Source organism: Malania oleifera, chromosome 7 (genome assembly GCF_029873635.1).
Source record: "Malania oleifera isolate guangnan ecotype guangnan chromosome 7, ASM2987363v1, whole genome shotgun sequence".
In the NCBI taxonomy this organism is placed as follows: Eukaryota; Viridiplantae; Streptophyta; class Magnoliopsida; order Santalales; family Ximeniaceae; genus Malania; species Malania oleifera.
In genome coordinates this window covers 109534916-109553517 of record NC_080423.1, presented here as the reverse complement: position 1 = coordinate 109553517, position 18602 = coordinate 109534916, and positions in this window count along the sequence as shown.

Here is an 18602-nt window from a genome sequence, read left to right as displayed (position 1 = left end):
TTATATATACGTTATTTTCATATCCTGCAGACTGACATAGTCATTGAGGTAGACCAAATCTCGTCCGATCCTGCTATCCACCGATTGATGAGTGCTGCACTGGACCTCGTCCACAAGGACGGTCGACGAATCCTAGGACGAGGAGGTCGACCCAATGTACTAGCACGAGGAGGTCGACCAGCTCCAGTACAAGGAGGACGGCATGCCTCATCTAGTCGTCCAGTGACTCCCATGTCCTCGCCGCCGGTCGCACAGGCAGAGTACATGTTCAGCCCGTCAGCGCCTTATGCGCCTTCCACTGCAGCTGATATTGCCGGACCTTCGAGTAGACCGGCTGATGCCCCATCTGACTTTGCTACTACCCCATCGATGTCATTTTTATTGGACGATCTTTTCGATGGGGTGGAGGTCGATGCACCCCCTATGCCGTCTCGTTCTCGTTTCGAGACATCGTATCAGTTCTCACCGTGTGCGCTCCGCATGGATAATGATGATTATGCAGTACCTCTTGGCGGAGAGGATCCACATCCAGGACGACGGGATAGGACACCTGATGCTGCTGACTAGTAAGGAGAGGGTAGACGTAGACGACAACCACCACGACCCCGAAGACGACCTCGTTGCGGCACAAAGTAGTTTAGCATTATTTTTATTGCATTTGATTTGTATATATATCATTGATTGCTTTGATTTCATTTGTATAGTATTGATTTTTTTTTATTCTTTTGTATATATCATTGATTATTTTTATTTCACTTGTATAATATTTGATTATTTTAATTTCATTTATATAGTCACGTGTCTTGTGCACACTTCATAGTCTTGAAGTTTTTTTATATAATTTTTCAAATTAAATTGAGATGAATAAAATAACTTTTATTTAATTAAACAGTGAAAATTCGACTTTTACTCCAAAGAATTAAATATTGCCAAATATAAAAAATGATACATAATTCGTATTGCTAAAATTTGCATGCCTAGTTAAGTTAATTCTTGAAATTGAATTATCTTTTACTGCAAAATTCGTATCGCTAAAATTTGTATGGTATTTGGTTAATGGATTTTACTCTTGGTGATGTATTTAATGTCGTGGGCAGTCAAAGCAAGATTACTTGTGTATTAAAAAAAAAATCGCTTAAATATTTTTTAAGCTAATTTTCCAAGACATTGAAAACAAATTAGACATTTAAGAATAATCTACCCATATGATAGTATCCTAAGGTAATTTTGGTATAAATTTAATCATTTCTCAGTTAAACTCTAATAGATTAGTATTTACTTTGTTTTGTTGGGTCTCATAATATTATTCTATAAAAGGACGTCTCACAAAATTAAAACTTAACAATTTTGTCTCAATCTCTTCCCCTCCATCCTTCAAAAAATTTTAACTTGATTTACCACTACATGCAAGAAATTACTATGTCACGCTTTAATTAGATTTAAACTTGAAATTGAACTGATAACTAAAGACTATTAAAAAAAATCGAAACCAAACCGAACAAATCTATTAAACGAGTTTTGAATTCAGTTAAGATCAAAATTTTGAATTATATCGATTTTCAAATATTTTTTAACAGTCCCATTCTTGATGACTCGGGAGTTGTAAATTGAATTTCTATTAAAATTGTTTCTACGCAATAGTCCACTCTTCATGCATCTAATAATTGATTATTTTTTTTAAATCCCAATATAATTCCCTAATAAAATAAATTTTGAAGGTGACTTAATTAGGTAACATTTTTTAATTAATTACAAATCAGCACAACAGTCGTACAATGTTGTTCCATTTGAACATAATTTAGAAGGATTGCCTATTCATTTCACACATGACACAAGTTTTATGCCTTTGAAAATTGAAAAGTTTTAAAAAGAAATAATAAACAAGAAAAATGTTTTGACTGCTACACTTTAAATAAGAAAAGAGTCCAATAGTTTAAACTCCTAATCTCAATTGAATTTTAAATTGATGAAGCACCCATGAATTTTTAAAGAATACCTTAAATTAATCCATATATTATATTGAGAAATATATATATATATATATATATATATTATATAGTATTCATTAAAAAAATTGTATCATTATTACAAACAAAACTCGGGTCGAGTTTTTTTAACTTTAATAAAATTTATTTTTGAACTCACTGACTAGTTGAAATTTAAAGTTAAAAAAAATCTCCAATTTCTAGATTACTTCTTAATTTATATTGTTATATAAAATAAATTAAAGAAAGTTCTAAAAATATATAATTCAAAAATAATTAACTAATTTTATGAAAAAAATTATATTATATATGCGTTTGCTCAACTACCACTAAATTAAAAAAAATATTTTCAATTTTAAAAAATGTTCAAGTTCTTTTACTTTAACGTTCATTTTTTATTATTATCATATTGCTACATAAATATTACTTGCATAATAAAATTGATGTAATACAAAAATACATATCAAATAACTCAGAATACAACTACATACAACATATAAATATGATACAATTGATTCATAAATTAATTTTTTGGTGACAAATCTTACAGTTTGGTGCTGTGAGATTTGTGCCACGCGTCACCTTCCCGCTGGTTTCTCCCTTTAAATCTCGCAGCTTGGAGCTGCGAGATTTTCTCCCCATCGTGCCAGGCGTCAACTTCCCGCTGGTTGCGAGATTTGCTCCCTTCCGTGCCACGCGTCTCCTTCCCAGTGACTGATCAGTTTAAATCTCGCAGCATCAAACTGCGAGATTACGTGAGCATTACTTTGAGAAAATTTTTCTCAATGAGAGTATTATTTAATATTTTATTTATTTTTAATAATAAAACGGGAAAAAACTCCGAGTATTTGAGCATGTGCTCGAAGTATGGTTGATTTTTTTATAATTAGTTTTTGATAAATTAATGATTTCTAATAACTACATTTTTTTTTAGGGAGAAACTTGGGGTTCATGTTTGATAGTTTAGTAATTATGGTAGTCAATAATGTTACTAAAAATTTATTGCAAGACTAATTATTATAAGATGAATGCATTTTGCATGACAATTATTATTATCCAAATTACATACCAAAAAAAGTAGAGGGAGGGAGAGGATATGTTATGTTAATAAAAATAAAAATAAATTTAAATATGATACACCTAAAATTGATAGGCACACTCATAGGGTCAAATAGTTTTATAAGACTACCATTCGATGTCCCACATAATTGCACCACTCTTAAGTTATCTATAATTGGTACGGTTACAAGAGACGTTATTGACATCCTGCATAACTATCCTTGAATTACACATAATCTTTCTAAGCATAATAACATACTCTTAAATGTCAGGAGGAGATAAACATTTCATTATCACTCACTTTTCACTTATTATTGCAATCTGAATCCCCAATTCGTTAATTTAGGCATCGAAGTGAGGTCCTTCAAGTCATTCTTATTTGATTCCTTTAAAGTAGTCGCGATCGAATGACGGTTTAATAAAAGTCATACCCCTTAGCAACAACAAAATATGTAATGAGAAATGACTTTGCTCACATCTTATGCTACTTCATATGTCACAACTGAAGTAAAAGAAAAAAAAAAATTAAGTATAAATCTTCCATACTCAAAATTTTGAACATTTTGTGTTCCGAATAGTTTTGAATAACTGTCTTATCTATATCATTATGAAAGATTTCTCCGAGTTGATATCATCTGTTTAAAAGTCAAAATTAAATTTTTGTTAAATATTTTTTCATTTGGTAAAAAAATGAACACTTATATTGTTTAATTCTTTATTATTTTTGTATAATATTTTAAAAATTTTTAAAAATAGAGAACCGTGAAACATGCATATAGTGCATGCCCATGACTAGTTTAATTGATATAAATGCCGTAACTCAATAATTCTTATCATGAATTTAATTAACTAGTTTACATAATTATTATATCACACACATTTTTTGAAAATCGCATATATAAAAGAAAATCACGAATCATATAATTGTCCTCTTTTCAAATATATTTTCTTGCGTCAATGTGCTAATAAAGAAATTTCTCATTCAAACTACCGAATAACTATTTTTAACTAGTACAAATATTTCATAAGCAACTGATAATTAATCCTAAATTACAACTTGGTATCAATTTTCCAATAATTAAAACTATTTATATAAAAAAAATTATTTAAACATTTTTTCTAACTAATGATAAAAAATAGACATATAAACATATAAATAAAGACATTATTACATATACAAAATTCTTCTTAAACTCCATTATAATTCTTAAATTCAAATTTTTTAAAATGAATTTTTTGTACTCAAATAATTAAGTTAACTCATACTCAAATCAAATTTTAAATACAACTTTTTAGCAATTATTTTTTGATTCAATTGTTCTTATCATGAATTTAGAAAAAAAAAAATATAAACTTGTTTTTTTTTTGTAGTTTCATGTGTGTACAAATATTATGAAATTTCATTGTCACTTTTGAACTTATCTTTCCCCTCGTTTCTTTTACGACATATCATATCAAACTTCGCTACTCCAAAATACCGATATGTACATTCACGCTACGCACTATAAAAAAAAATTTCTTTTTTGAATGTACCATAAAAAAATTATAAACAAGTTATTTTAAATTTAAACTATATTATTTTTATTATTTAAATAACGCTATGGAATTCAAAAAAATTTAATTTACTAAAGGTGAATATTTTATTAAAATAATTAGAAATAATTTTGTCGCTAATATAAAAAATGACCATCAAGAATTATGAAAATTGTGGACTTTTTGAATCTGATCCCTATTTTGATGCTGATAAAGTATAAGTTTCTTATTTGTGTTTTTAGCATATGAACATATCCATTAATTTAATACACATATAAGAAAACTAAAGATGAAAGTCATAAAGGACGTAAGATCATAATCAGACGCATTCCATGAAAGGAGCAAAGAAGAAGACATTTAATATTTCATTTATAAATGCATTTTAGTTTTTATTATTTGGTCTGTAATAATGCATATCTCTACATGATATGACCTAATACTCAAGACGAACCATAGACTGACCATAGGGACCCAACCTTTCATGAAAAATCATTTTCTAAAATATAAAATCATACAAAGGTTTTTCAAAAATTAAATAAGGGCAAAAACTAAGGAATTCACTGACCTCGGTCAGCCGGCCAACTAAAGTTATAATGAGCTCAGTCGACCAAACTTAGGCAAAGTCAAAGTTTGACTTAACTCAGTCGATCGACCAGTTTTTAAACTTAGCTTCCACAGTTGACCAACCACTGAAATTGGCCCTTTTACCTTTCTCAGCCGATTGACGTTTTTAGTTCAAAATTGCCTCAATCAATCGACCTTTATAGTTCGGCTGACTGAACCTACAAAGAAAGGGAAATTGCCCTAAGTCAGCCAACTGGCCCTTTGCTTGGCGAACCAAACCCCTTCAGAAATTCAAATTTCTTGTATGAGGTCAGCCGACCGACGTTAGGGTCAATCAACCGAATCTCTCGGGTCTTGGTAATTTTCAGTGCTTAAACACGGTTAAATTTTAATTAAACAAATTTCAAAATACCAATTGTGTCCCCAAACAGTTGTATTTTCAAGAAGTTTATAAATACCTCATTCATAACTCTGATTAGCAACTTTGATTAGTCAAATTTTTCTCTCAAATTTTTTTCTTAATCAAAGTTCCCGCAAACACATTTTATTGTAATAATTCCTTTTGGGGCAAATTTTTTATACCCTCTCTTACTCTCTATCAGCATATACATTTGAAAAATATCTTTGAAAGAGAGCATTCATTTTATTTTTGGGCATTTATTTTTACAGCCATAACATTTACTCTCACTTGTTCTTTATTTTTGAAAATCATTTATGAGAGTATGCTTAAGTTTTTTTTTTTCATACATTTTTCTTGATAAACATTTTTGGAAAAAATTAAGTTCTTACTTGTGAATCTTTTGCACTTCCACTGCAAGATTCATAAGTTTATCTTGATTTATTGCACAAATATTTTTGAGCTAAAATCCTAATTTCTCCAAACAATTTTTTTTTTACAAAATCTTTATTAAAAAACATATGTATCATATTCAGATCTTTGAAATGCTTTATTGCTCACTCCATATTTTAAATCAAAGATCATATATTCTTATTTGTGCAAAAATCACTTTAAAAGCAAACACCCTAGGTTCTCCTCATCTTTATTGAAAAATAGTTTTGGATAAATATTTATCTGGATCTTTGAAGTAATTATCATAAACATAATATTCAAAGATTTCAAAATTATTTTAAGAAAATTACCTTCCTCTACTGAGCATATTTCATATCATACTAGAGTGTATTTTAGAGTTTTGATTACGTACATCTTTGCTTATATTTAAAAACATTTTATATGTACAAAAATAGTTTTAGTGTACCGGTTGGGTTCAGCCTGTAAATTGAACTAGGGAGTTTCTGTCCCGTAAAGGAGACCAGTTGAGTTCAACTCGTAAATTAAATTGGGAAGTTTCCGTCTCGTAAAAGAGATCAATTGGGCTCATTCTGGTAATTGAGTTGGGTCTTGGCATCGCTCGTGAAATGTTGTTGGGTTATGCCTTCGTCCGGTAAGTGTAGCTAGGGTTTTCCTCGCCCTGTAAAGAGAGGTTGTAACGGTTTCTACTCCGTCCGTTTAAGTGAGCAAAGATAGTGAAATCTTTAGGTAGTATGCCCAAGGCGGGGATGTAGGCTGGTTTGGCCGAACCTCGATAACAAATTGTGTATCTCACTCTCTCTCTATCTTATTTAATTTTTGCACTTTAAATTCAGTTTGTGTATGCTTGTTCATTTATAATTATAATTATTTGCATGCATACATTTAAATTTAAATGAGATATGTCACATGTGTATGTTTGTATTTATTGCTCAACCATTATACATACACACTTTCAATTCAAAATGGGATATGATGTGGTGTTTATATGCAAATATTTAGTTTGTTAAGAATGTCATATTTGTTCTTAAATATTTGCATACTTAATTAATTGGGAAAATTAAGATTGTTTAGAAAGATCTTAGGTTGCGAAATACTATCTGAAATCTTAATAGCAACTCCTAGGCCTCCCTGATCAGGACAAAGTCTGGATGCAGACACAGTTTTCTTGTATCAGTTGAACGTTCGGCCAATAAGATATTTATATTTTTTTTATAGCATTAATAGATATTTATATCTTTTTTTTAAAAGTTTTTAAAATTTTTTAAATCTACAAAAACTATTAATTAACTTTCTGTAAAACCCATGATTGGTCTCTCACAGTTCAAACGTCATTCATAATATTTTTTTTTTTTTTTGAATTACGCACCGAATATTCACGTGTCCGTTTTACGGTCCACGTGACTAATCCTGCGCCTTTTGAAATTTACTCTACTTTCTGGTGGTCTCTTTCATTAGTAGGATCAATCAAGGATGGCTTAAGCACTTGCTCTTGATTGTTGTTTTCTCTTTCTTTCCCCTTTGTGTAGAATATAATAAAATGAATATAAGAATTTTTTATTAATATTGAGTGTCAGGATACAAATTCAAAATTTGATGCGTAAAATTAAAATATTTTTAAATTCAAACCAAAGATTTTACTCGGAAAAAAAAAATAAAATTATTTTCTCCCAATATCAAGTACTATTAAAAGCAAAAGAATGTTGAGAAATAGCTACGCTAGCAGAAAATAAATAACACGATGGGACATGAACAAGACATCAACTAAATCAGATTAAAGTTCATCTACAGATGGTCAGCAGACCGTAGGTAAGGAAGGCGATGATCAGGAACACTATCTTCAGCACGTTTGTCCTCAAACCACTTAACAATTCTTTTGCGGGGCAGATATGTCACCAGCACAATACTATCGAAGCATTAATTCTTTTCTAAAAATACATATATATATTTTTATTATTGTAAACATTTTTAAATATCTTATAGCTTTTTATCAAGTACTGAAAGTCAACTTTTTCTTTCTAACATACTTTTCATAGAAGGATCAAACATTCTTAGAATCAATAAGCTCCTATCTTAAAAATCCTTCTAAAAAGTCACAGAGAAAATCAAACTAAACATTAATATATAACTTCTCTTCGTTGTGTAGCTTAAATCTCCTAAGCCTAGATAAAAATAAATTATTATGTTAAGTCATATAACCACATCTCATTCTATATAATCAATCATATCCTCAAAAATTGTATGATTTTAGAGTTAATATAACTTAATAATTTCTTGGCATAACCTAAATTTGAATGTCCAAATAAAACTATATATCGGCCGATTGTGCATGGGAAACAATTTAAATACGATTAATGGTGAATTGGAGAATTTAGGTTTTGCTCTCAAGAGGGGTAATATGGACTATGATATACATTTGAGGGGTAAAAAACTATAAGTAATGGGTTTTCGCACGTAAGGGTGAAAATGGGTGAAAGATAAATTAATGGAGTTGCTATTAACATGTTATTTATTTTTTTATAGTTATATTATCTAATTAATTACTAGTTGTTTATTAGTCTTTTAGTCACACTTGGTCTAATGAACAGGTAGCCATGATCTGTGCAAATAAGTCGAGCTCGGGAGTACATAGGGAAAGGTATTAGCACTTGCTATTCTTCAGTCTGCAATCATTACTTGATTAGCATAAGATTACCTTCAAATTAAATCAATCAAGAATCAAATTCTTCAAAAGCACAATCTTATGTAAACAGATACTATCTTAAACTCAAGAAACAAAAAATCATCTATAAATATTACTCTCAAATCCATCATCGGATTGATTTTATTATGTGTTTTTCAAGTTTATTTAAATGAGTCGTCATTAAATATTGGGTGGCCCTGCACAAGACTAAAACCAGGCACCCTCACCTCTTAAAACAGTCAAAGGTTGCATATATATAGCCCCCAAGGTCCATTATCCGATTCATTTGAATATGTGCTTTTCAATTTTATTATTTGCCTTGCCTTGTAATATTTTGAGAGATCCTACACAAGACAGAAACCCCTCTCACCTATGGATTGCAAAGGTATGCACAAACAAAATCCCGAGTTCCATCGTCAAATTCATTTTAATATATGCTTTTAAAATTTATTATTTACCTTGCCTTTGAATATTAAAAGGCCCTACATAGACAAAGGCTCCTATCTTGAAAAGCATGTACAAAAATAACCCCTAAGTTTGTCATCTAATTAATTAAAAAAAGTGAGTAAATTAAACACTAGCAAACACATGAAATTTGAAAGTCTAGTGGAACCACATTGTGTGAAGGTGAGGTGATTTGACTAAACTGTCCGGCTTTGAGAATATAAGGTGAGGTTTAAATACCCCAACGGTATTTAGGTTTTTGTTCTAAATTTAAATACATGTTAATTTAGTATTTCTTGGCATAACCTAAATTGTATCTTTGAATGTTCAAACAAAACCTAAATTCTCCAATTCACCCCTCCTCTTGAGATTACACAAATTTCATCAATTGAAACATATATATAAGACTTTTTAGATACCTAAAATTTTCAGCGCACATCAAATTAAGAGAACACTTGACAAAACTAAACATTAAACATTGAACGCTAAATTAGCTTTCTAATTTTATGAACTGATTTAGAAGTTCATTGAACTAAGTATAAATTGTTTGGTAACATATGTATGTATAATTTTTAAAAAAATAGAAATTATGAAAATGCAAGAACAAAGTTACAAGTCTAATGAGTAGAGTCTCTTAAGGTTCTCTATTGCCCCCTATATAGTCACTAGGGCTCCATTTGAAACTTGAAAAATATAAAGTAAAAAAAAAAAAAAAAACATAAATCTAATTTTTTTTATGTTTGAATATCAAGAAAAATAAAAAAGAAAATAAAAATATATTGAATTAATGGACAAAAATTTTAGTTTTGTACACCATTAATATTTAATTTTTAAAATTTTTAATTATATTTAAAAAATATTTTATTTTCAGTAGTATTTGATATAGATAGAAAATATTATCAAAAGTGAGTTTCCCTCTCATTTTTCTTTTCTTTTCTTTCCTTTTACCAACCAAAATTTTTGACCCAAACAAACCCTAAATTTTTAGAGCCTTCAAGAATTCCAAGCAATTTTTTTTTCAATGAGCAAATATAAGAGAGGAGGTTTAGAGATTTTTGACGCAACATCCTAGAGAAGGGTTCGGGATAGCGAGGAATAGTGATATTGAAAATTTGAATAGAGTCGCCACTAACGTATTTTATCTTGGTGCAATTAGAACACCTATTTACTACTCATTAATTGGTCTCTAAACTATTCCTAAGTTAAGGAACTAGTAGTCTCAGTCTGTTTCACCAGAATCGAGATCGAGAGTTCAGTTATGTGAAGGGAAGGTACTAACACCCCTTACATGCTCATTCTATGAACGGTACTTAATTAATTATGAATTATCCATAAATTGAAGCTAATGATCTTTAATTAATTCCTTTGAAATAAGCAATTAAATAAATAAATAAATAAAAGAAAATTTTAAAAGGAACATGAAAATCAATGCATGTGCAATTAGGAATGTCTAATAATACCTCCAAACGAGGGGATTTTCTTAGATAAACCCTCCTTCAAAGTTAATACAGCTGAGGTTTGAAATACTTCTTTATCCTTTTTGAAATCATCGGGACACACACACAAAAATCAATAAAATCATCAAAATTTATCTTAAAAAATATTCCCAGATTTTTCAAAATCTTTGTAGAATTTTTGTAAATATTTTTAGTATTTTCCAAAATTTTCTTGGATTTTTAAAGGATTTTCTTCATTTTTTTGGTATTTTTATTTTTCTATTACTCTTAATTTTGAGCCAAAATAACTCAAAATATTTTTCTTGACTTCAACTATATATATTTTTAAAAATTTGCTCTATTTTTTTTTATTTTTTAAATATTTTTCCTCCAATTCCTAAAATAAAAAACTAATTATAAAATAAAATAAAATAAAATAAAATGGTTGGGTCAACCGGTTCAATACGTGTCATCCCAGAACGGTGACATGTAGCATTTTTAAAAAAATTTAATTGTTTTAATTTTTTTCCCAATTGACTGTAGCATGATGACGTCATCCTGCCACATTGCAGCTCTTGAGTGGTTCGGGACAGATGATAGGGATTCCTGACATGACAATAAGCATATGGACTTGGATCTGATGGGCTAAACTCTCTCAAGCCCAGTTGGGCTTTGGGTCTAATTGAATGGAATTAAATAGTGGACCCAAGCCCAAATTGGAGCTAGGTCTTGACTTTCATACTGGATCCGTATGATGGGTCAATGGATCGGACCCTATCTAATGGGTCGGGTTAATGAGTCGAAATACCAGATTAATTTGAGATCACAATTATTTCAAGTCACCGGATTTATGAAATTTAATCACAAAAAAATATAAATGAAACCAATTTTAGCCTTCAATTCCTTCAATCTTCAAGTGCGATGTCAGCTCTTTAGCTCCTCTTTGATTCTGTCTGCAATCCTCAAATCTCAAATTCAAAATTTAAACTTCAAAACTTTTGAATTCTACAACTCTTCAATTCTCCAGCAATTTCTTCAAACTTTTTTTTTTTTTTTTTTATCATAAGGGTAAATGTATTGATCAAAATGAGTATTTACATAGATCTCTGGGCATACCCAAGTATAGGGGAGACATGTAAGTCTCATCTAAATTGCAAGCAATAAGTCGACACTCAGGATTTCAAAAGAACTTGGGCATTCCCACTGGCCTTTTGGCCAATTACAACAATCCAAAACTCATACAACTAGATCCAAATTGAGATTATACTCTCCAACTGTGTGTAGCCCAAATCTTTCATAGACCACTGTATATATATGTTTCGGATAGTCACTATCAGCACCTTTAGGGACATGGATTTTCCTTCAAATCTTTTTCTATTCCTGGCATTCCATATGAGATAAACAGTAGAGGTCAGGCCAACTCTCTTGCCTACCAAATGTATCCCAGTGCCCCTGACCTCATTTCGCAGCCATTTCACTGCAGCTCTTAGTGTTGTCATAGCCCTGTTAAGCCCCAGTCAACCTCTAATTGTGTTCCACACCTGGGAGGAGAATCTGCAATTAAAAAATATATGATCAATGGATTCATGCTCCTGGCAGCAATTTCTTCAAACTTTGGATTCATTTGGAATTGCAATCAGAATTCTCTATTTTTCCTCACAAATTGCTCTCTATGCCTTGTCTCTCTATGATTGTGTGTGACTGAGATTGTATCTCTCTCTGTCTCTACCACCCTTCAGAACCCTCTATTTATTGGCTTTGAGATTCAGTCAGCTTTAAATTTGATTTAATCAATTAATTTCTAATTGATCAATCAAACTTAACACAAATTGATAATTTGACCAATTATGTAAATCAAATTTATTTCTGATTTTGGCACATTTCACACATGTTTATTTTGTTGATTTTTCCTTGCAGGTTTAAATTGGAAGCCTGAAGATCGCTTGACTCACTCTAAAAATGAGCAGCGCAAAGGCTATCCCAAGTATAGGAGTTATGTCATGTAATATTTAGCCCAAATGCTAGATCGTCTCCTCAGGGAATGCAATTTAATTTCAAACTTATGTAAAAAGATTGCTCAACATGGTTGAGGTTCTGTTTTTGGGATTTTTGAGATATTAATTGTGCTGCAATTGAAACGACATAAAAACTAAACTATAAACCTAACACGCATAAAATTAACGACAAGAAACGGGAAACAAAGACAATAAAATATATGGTAACAAAATTAACTGTAGAAAATAATTCTATGTTTAACCATTCAGACAAGAAATAAAACCTACACTTGAAATTTCGAACATAAACCTAAAAACGAAAACTTTATGAATCAACTTAAACATTCAACCATTAAACAAAAAAAAAAAAAACTCAATTAATGTCACGCCCCGAACCCGCAGATGGGTCTTAAGTGTGAATATAATAACCTAACTTGTCTCTATATCAATTCAGAATATACATGATTCAATACCAAATAAGGGTCTAACCCCGTGGGGTATACGGTTGCCCTTAAAATATAAACATACACATCTATACTCATCAGATACGCAGCAGAATACAGTCTTTCTATACATAAATAGTACCATACCAGAGTCTATACAAAACTAGGATATACATTCCCATAATTACACACATACTCCAGGCGCCTACAAAACCATCCCGACGACCCGGTTACAAAAACTCGTACCTAACAGGAACTAGCAGTAGCTAACGACACCCCCTGCTTCCGAATGCTAGGATGCTAAACACGACTACCTGATGGACCTAAAAAACATTTGTACAAACATTCGGGGTGAGACACCTCTCAGTAACAAAGAAAGCAGGTTATATCAGTGTGTGGCATACCAGTGTTATTTTACATAAAACATAACACTATACAATACAATACAGTTCCAAAACATTTCCATACAATTCCATACAGTTATAGTATTTTCACAAAACCATTCTAGTACATACGATACCCAAAACATACGGTTAGTGTCGTCACACTAGTACGCAACTACACAAGGTAACTTAAGTCTCACAGCGATTACATTGCTGCACACGCAACTACGCTGCAACGACCAAAGCCCAATAGTAATTACATTGCTCCATATGCAACTACACAAGGTAACCTAAGTCTCATAGTGATTACAATGCTACATATGCAACTACGCTGCAACGACCAAAGCCCAACAGTGATTACATTGCTCCATACACAACTACACAAGGTAACCTAAGTCTCACAGCGATTACATTGCTACATACGCAACTATGTTGCGACGACCGAGGCCCAACAGTGATTACATTGCTCCATATGGTGTAGAACACACCCATCGGTGACCAGTCGGAACATACTGGTGATATTTCACACCCCAGATATAGAGTCGGCCACTCTTGCCCATGGTAGTTAACTGGTACATGGTGCAGCGTATGGTAATTAGTCGCCCCTAGCCGATTTCACAAAACCTAGAATCATTTTAGATCTCACGTTCCTATACATGTCAGCATACGATAATTAACCGCCCTTAGCTGTTTTACAAAATACCTGGAATCCTTACGTATGACCATACAATCCACACTTATTTGGTTTATGGCAAATCATATCATTTACAAATTCAAGTATACAGTTTATGCAAATATGGATTACGGTTACCTCAATAATATAGTTAAAACATAATTAACAGTTTTCCAAATAAGGTAGAGATGATACCCGAAATCCCTAATTTTCTCGAAAACTGTAACCCGAAAATCCCGTGTTTTTACTCGATAAATTTTTCCAAATAAGTAACCAAAACATACATATGATCGTAGGCTAAAAGCTTACCTATCTCGATTTTGAAAATGAACTGATATAAATGGGATCCCCTTACCTTAACCTGAATTCCAACTACGAACTCTATGGTCCCTAAAACTATGAACCGAGACTCCAAACCCTATAAACCACGGTACAATACATGCTTACAATTTGTACTAATTACACATATACTGAATCAGAAACAAAAATTGAGCCTTACCTCGATTTTAGCCCGAAACCCGAAAACCCTCAAAATGAGATTTCGATCAGTTAGAAATGTAGAGAATCCTTCCCTGATCCTCATGGTAACGTCCGATTTACGAATCAGGTGACGAACGGCGAAGAAATTGAGGAGAGAGAGAGAGAGAAAGAGCTCCAAATGAGAGAGAGAGAGAGAGAGAGAGAGAGAGAGAGAGAGAGAGAGAGAGAGAGAGGATTTCCAAATCTTAGTCAAGAAGCAACCCCAAAATATCTTTTAAAGGCCTTTGACTCTGGTGGATTTGTCAATGAATTGGCGCCCTCATCGATGAGTCCGCCATTACCTTCGTCGACGAGATGGTAGCCTCGTTGACGAGCCGGATATTTCAAATTTTTCCGAACCTCTCGGCATCCCCTCATCGATGAGCCTATGAATTTCGTCGACGAGAACAGAAGAAACTTCGTCGACGAACCCTGGCCTCGTCGATGAACTCTGCTCAATTTACCATTTATCCTTTTTTTACATAATTAATCCATATATCACGGTTCAGGTTCTTACAATTAAACATCAACTCAAGAATTTAAACTTAATCCAACCAATAACTTGAACAAATATTAAACTCAATCCAACAATAGATTCAAACACAAAAAAAAAAAAATAATAATAATAACTTAAACGTCAATGTTAAACTAACTTAAACAAAGATTTCAAAAATAAATTAAACTTAAATACTTGCTTAAACAAAAATTGACTTGAACAAAAAGCTTCAATAAAATCAATTTAAACAAGGTATTTAAAAAGTAATGAAGTTACAAAAGAGAGAGAGAGAGAGAGAGAGAGAGAGAGAGAGAACAAAAATTTATCTAAAAAAAGGTTCTTAAACTAACTTAAACAAATATTTAAACCCAAAACCCACTTACTCCAGTGCATGGCTTCTGCACATCTTGCATAGCCCATGCAAAAGCATGAGACTTTCCTTGTCTCACTCTGCCCTTACTTGAATTCTCAAACTACACCGACAGGAATCCCACACAGATGTCCACGACGCTCACCTTGACCCTGATTCAAAAACCTTAGTTCCATTAAATTATTTCTAAATAAAATACTATTTAAATATTTACTAGGGCCATAATTTTCCCAATAAATAGTTATACCCGCAAATGTGACCAATTTGCCAAAATTTTCAAATCTCACTCTTGCTTTGGAGTGGGGCCTAGAAAACCCCAATTGAAAAGTTACCTACGTCAAAATGACGACAATCAAAACTAGGACCACGTGGTAGTGTCCAATCATTGATTTAACAACATATTTAAAGAGAAATTGGGAAAATGGGGAAAAATTACCTTTCCCCGGGAGTAGGTGTAGAGACCCATACCTGTATAAGTTGGGTTCATCGACGAAGGGTCACGTTCGTCGACGAAGTCCTTCAGATCCTTATTGACAAAATTCAGAGCCTCATCAATGAGCAATTACCGAGCGGGTCAGAGAAATATCCGGAACTTGGGCTTGGCGATGAAGGGATGGCTTCGTCGACGAGCTGTGTGGAGAATTCGTCGACGAAGACGCCGACTCGTCGACGAGTTGGACTTGGTCAAAGGCCTTATAAATATTCATTTTAGTTGCTTAGAAGTTAAGTTTACTTCTAAACTCTCTCTCTCTCTCTCTAAGATTCTTTGTTGTTCGTCGTCCGTTTCCAAAAATGGAGGGTATTGCGTAGATTAGAAGAGGAAACTCTACAATTTTAGCGGATCAAATCGTAGTTTTGGAGATTTTCAGGTTTTTCCAAAAATCAAGGTAAGAATCTGATCTTAATTCTGATTGGATATTTGGATAATAGTTGAAATTTTAGTAAGGTTATGTTATGTGGTTTTAGGTTTTCAGGATCCCGGATTATCGGTTTGGATAATTTTCGAACGTAATTTCATTTTGAGTTTAAGGTAACGGGAATTTGTATACAACAACATTTTTGGAAAACTAAACCGCTAAAAAGCTAGTTTATGTTATTATGTATGATTTAATTGCTTATTTATTAAATTCTACCGAGTAAAAATGCCGATTTTACGATTTTTGGTAAAAACGAGGATTTTGGAGTATGATCTCCAAATTTTACGAAAATTACTTATTTGTATTTATATTGTAATAGGAGATGCTTGAATCCTTTACTTTTCCTTTTAAATGATGTTTACTGGATTTATATCGTTTAGCGAATTTTTTTGACTAGCCAAACGGAAGTATGATTTGATTCATGCTGCCTGGTTAGGGATATGTGCAGAATATAGGATTTGCTAGTTTTGATAGTCTAGAATATACCAGAGTATAGGACATGGATAAGACCTTGACTTTTGCTTTGTATACCTGGAGACATAAATCCCTTGATAGACTTCTGTGTTTTTCTGGATCAATCGAAAGGTTCAAGAAAATCCCGACAATCCAATGATGGTTTTGTTTCCAAGTAGAAGAGTGGAACTTGAGCTAGAATGAGCGTGTCAAATTTATGAAGTATGTCAATGTTAAGGATATGAACTTAGAGAATTGACCTTATATTGTGATAGTAGTAGTTGATGGGTAGGCTATTACCTTTCTAATGGATTCTCGTAATTGTTTTCAGGATGGAATCTAGGGATATCACTGCCAACGTGGGTGGCAGTAATAGTGAGTGTGCTAGCCCTGAGGCTGGTAATGACTCTACCAGTGTGTTGCGTGACTTCGCACAGCAGCTTATGGCTGAGGTAGTGCGGACGAATAAGGGGCAGGATCATCCTATAACTGAGTTGGGTTGCTCTATTGAGCAGTTCACCAGGTTGAAGCCCTCAACTTTTGTGGGCAGTGCAGATCTAGTTCGTACTGAGAATTGGATCTAAGAGATCGAGAAGATCCTGGATGTTTTGAACTGCACTGAGAGGCAGAAAGTCACCTTCGCCACGTTCAAGTTGGCAGGGGAGGTTGAGAGATGGTGGGTGTCTGTAAAACAGATGGAAGAGCACCGACCGATACCAATAGCCTTGACGTGGGCCCGATTCAAAGAGCTCTTCTTTGAACATTATTTTCCAGCCACAGTTAGAAATGCAAAGATGGAGGAATTCATGAATTTGACGCAACAATCGCTGACAGTGCAATAGTACGCTGCCAAATTTCAGGAGCTATCCCGATTTGCTCCATTCGTGATACTGGATGAAGCAAAGAAGGCCTGGAAGTTTCATAGGGGTTTGAGGAGCAAGATCCGTAAGCAGACAACGATCTTGTAGTTGCAGGACTTTGCTACGTTGGTTGATAAAGCCACGGTAGCAGAGGAGTGTTTGCTAGAGGATGCAAAGGTTCAAGTTACGAAGAAGAGGCCAGCGCCTCCTAATTCTTCGTCTAGGGCAGGACAGGGTAAGTGGAAGAAGAACCATGGTGGTACGTCCAGGAATACCGCACATGTTCAACATTGCTCTTTGTGTGGTAAGAAACACCATGGGCAGTGTTGGTTGTCTACGGGGGCTTGTAAACGGTGTGGTAAGCAAGGACATCAGATGAGAGATTGCCAGATGCAGAGGAATGGTGGAGCCTCGCAACAGCCATATAGAGGGAATGCTCCAACACAGTGTGGCAGTCAGCAGGGGGTACGGCCCAGGCTATGGTGCATTCTCTGACTCCTGGTGAGGCTGAGAACGCTAGTGACGTAGTCACAGGTATCATTTACATGCTTTCTCATGAAGCTGTTGTATTATTTGATTCTGGGGCAACACATTCTTTTAATTCCCAAGGTTTTTTAAATTGTGTGAATTAGAGGTGCAATGGTTAGGTTATGAAATGGTAGTAGCTACACCCTCCGGGTCTACGGTCGGGTGTAGCAGTGTAGTACGCGACTTTACGGTTGAAATACAGGGGAGGATACTACCAGTTGACCTTGTGGTGTGCGACATGTTTGGCTTTGATATCATCTTTGGGATGGACTGGTTGTCTGCTAGTTATGCCAGTATTGATTGCCATAGGAAGGAGGTGTTGTTCAAACCGCCAGGAAAGTAGGAATTTCAATTCTTTGGGTCGTGTGTGCATTCTACGCCACTGATCCTTTCTGCTATGCAAGTTAGAAGGCTACTCCTTAAAGGGTGCCAAGGATATCTGGCATTTGTGAAA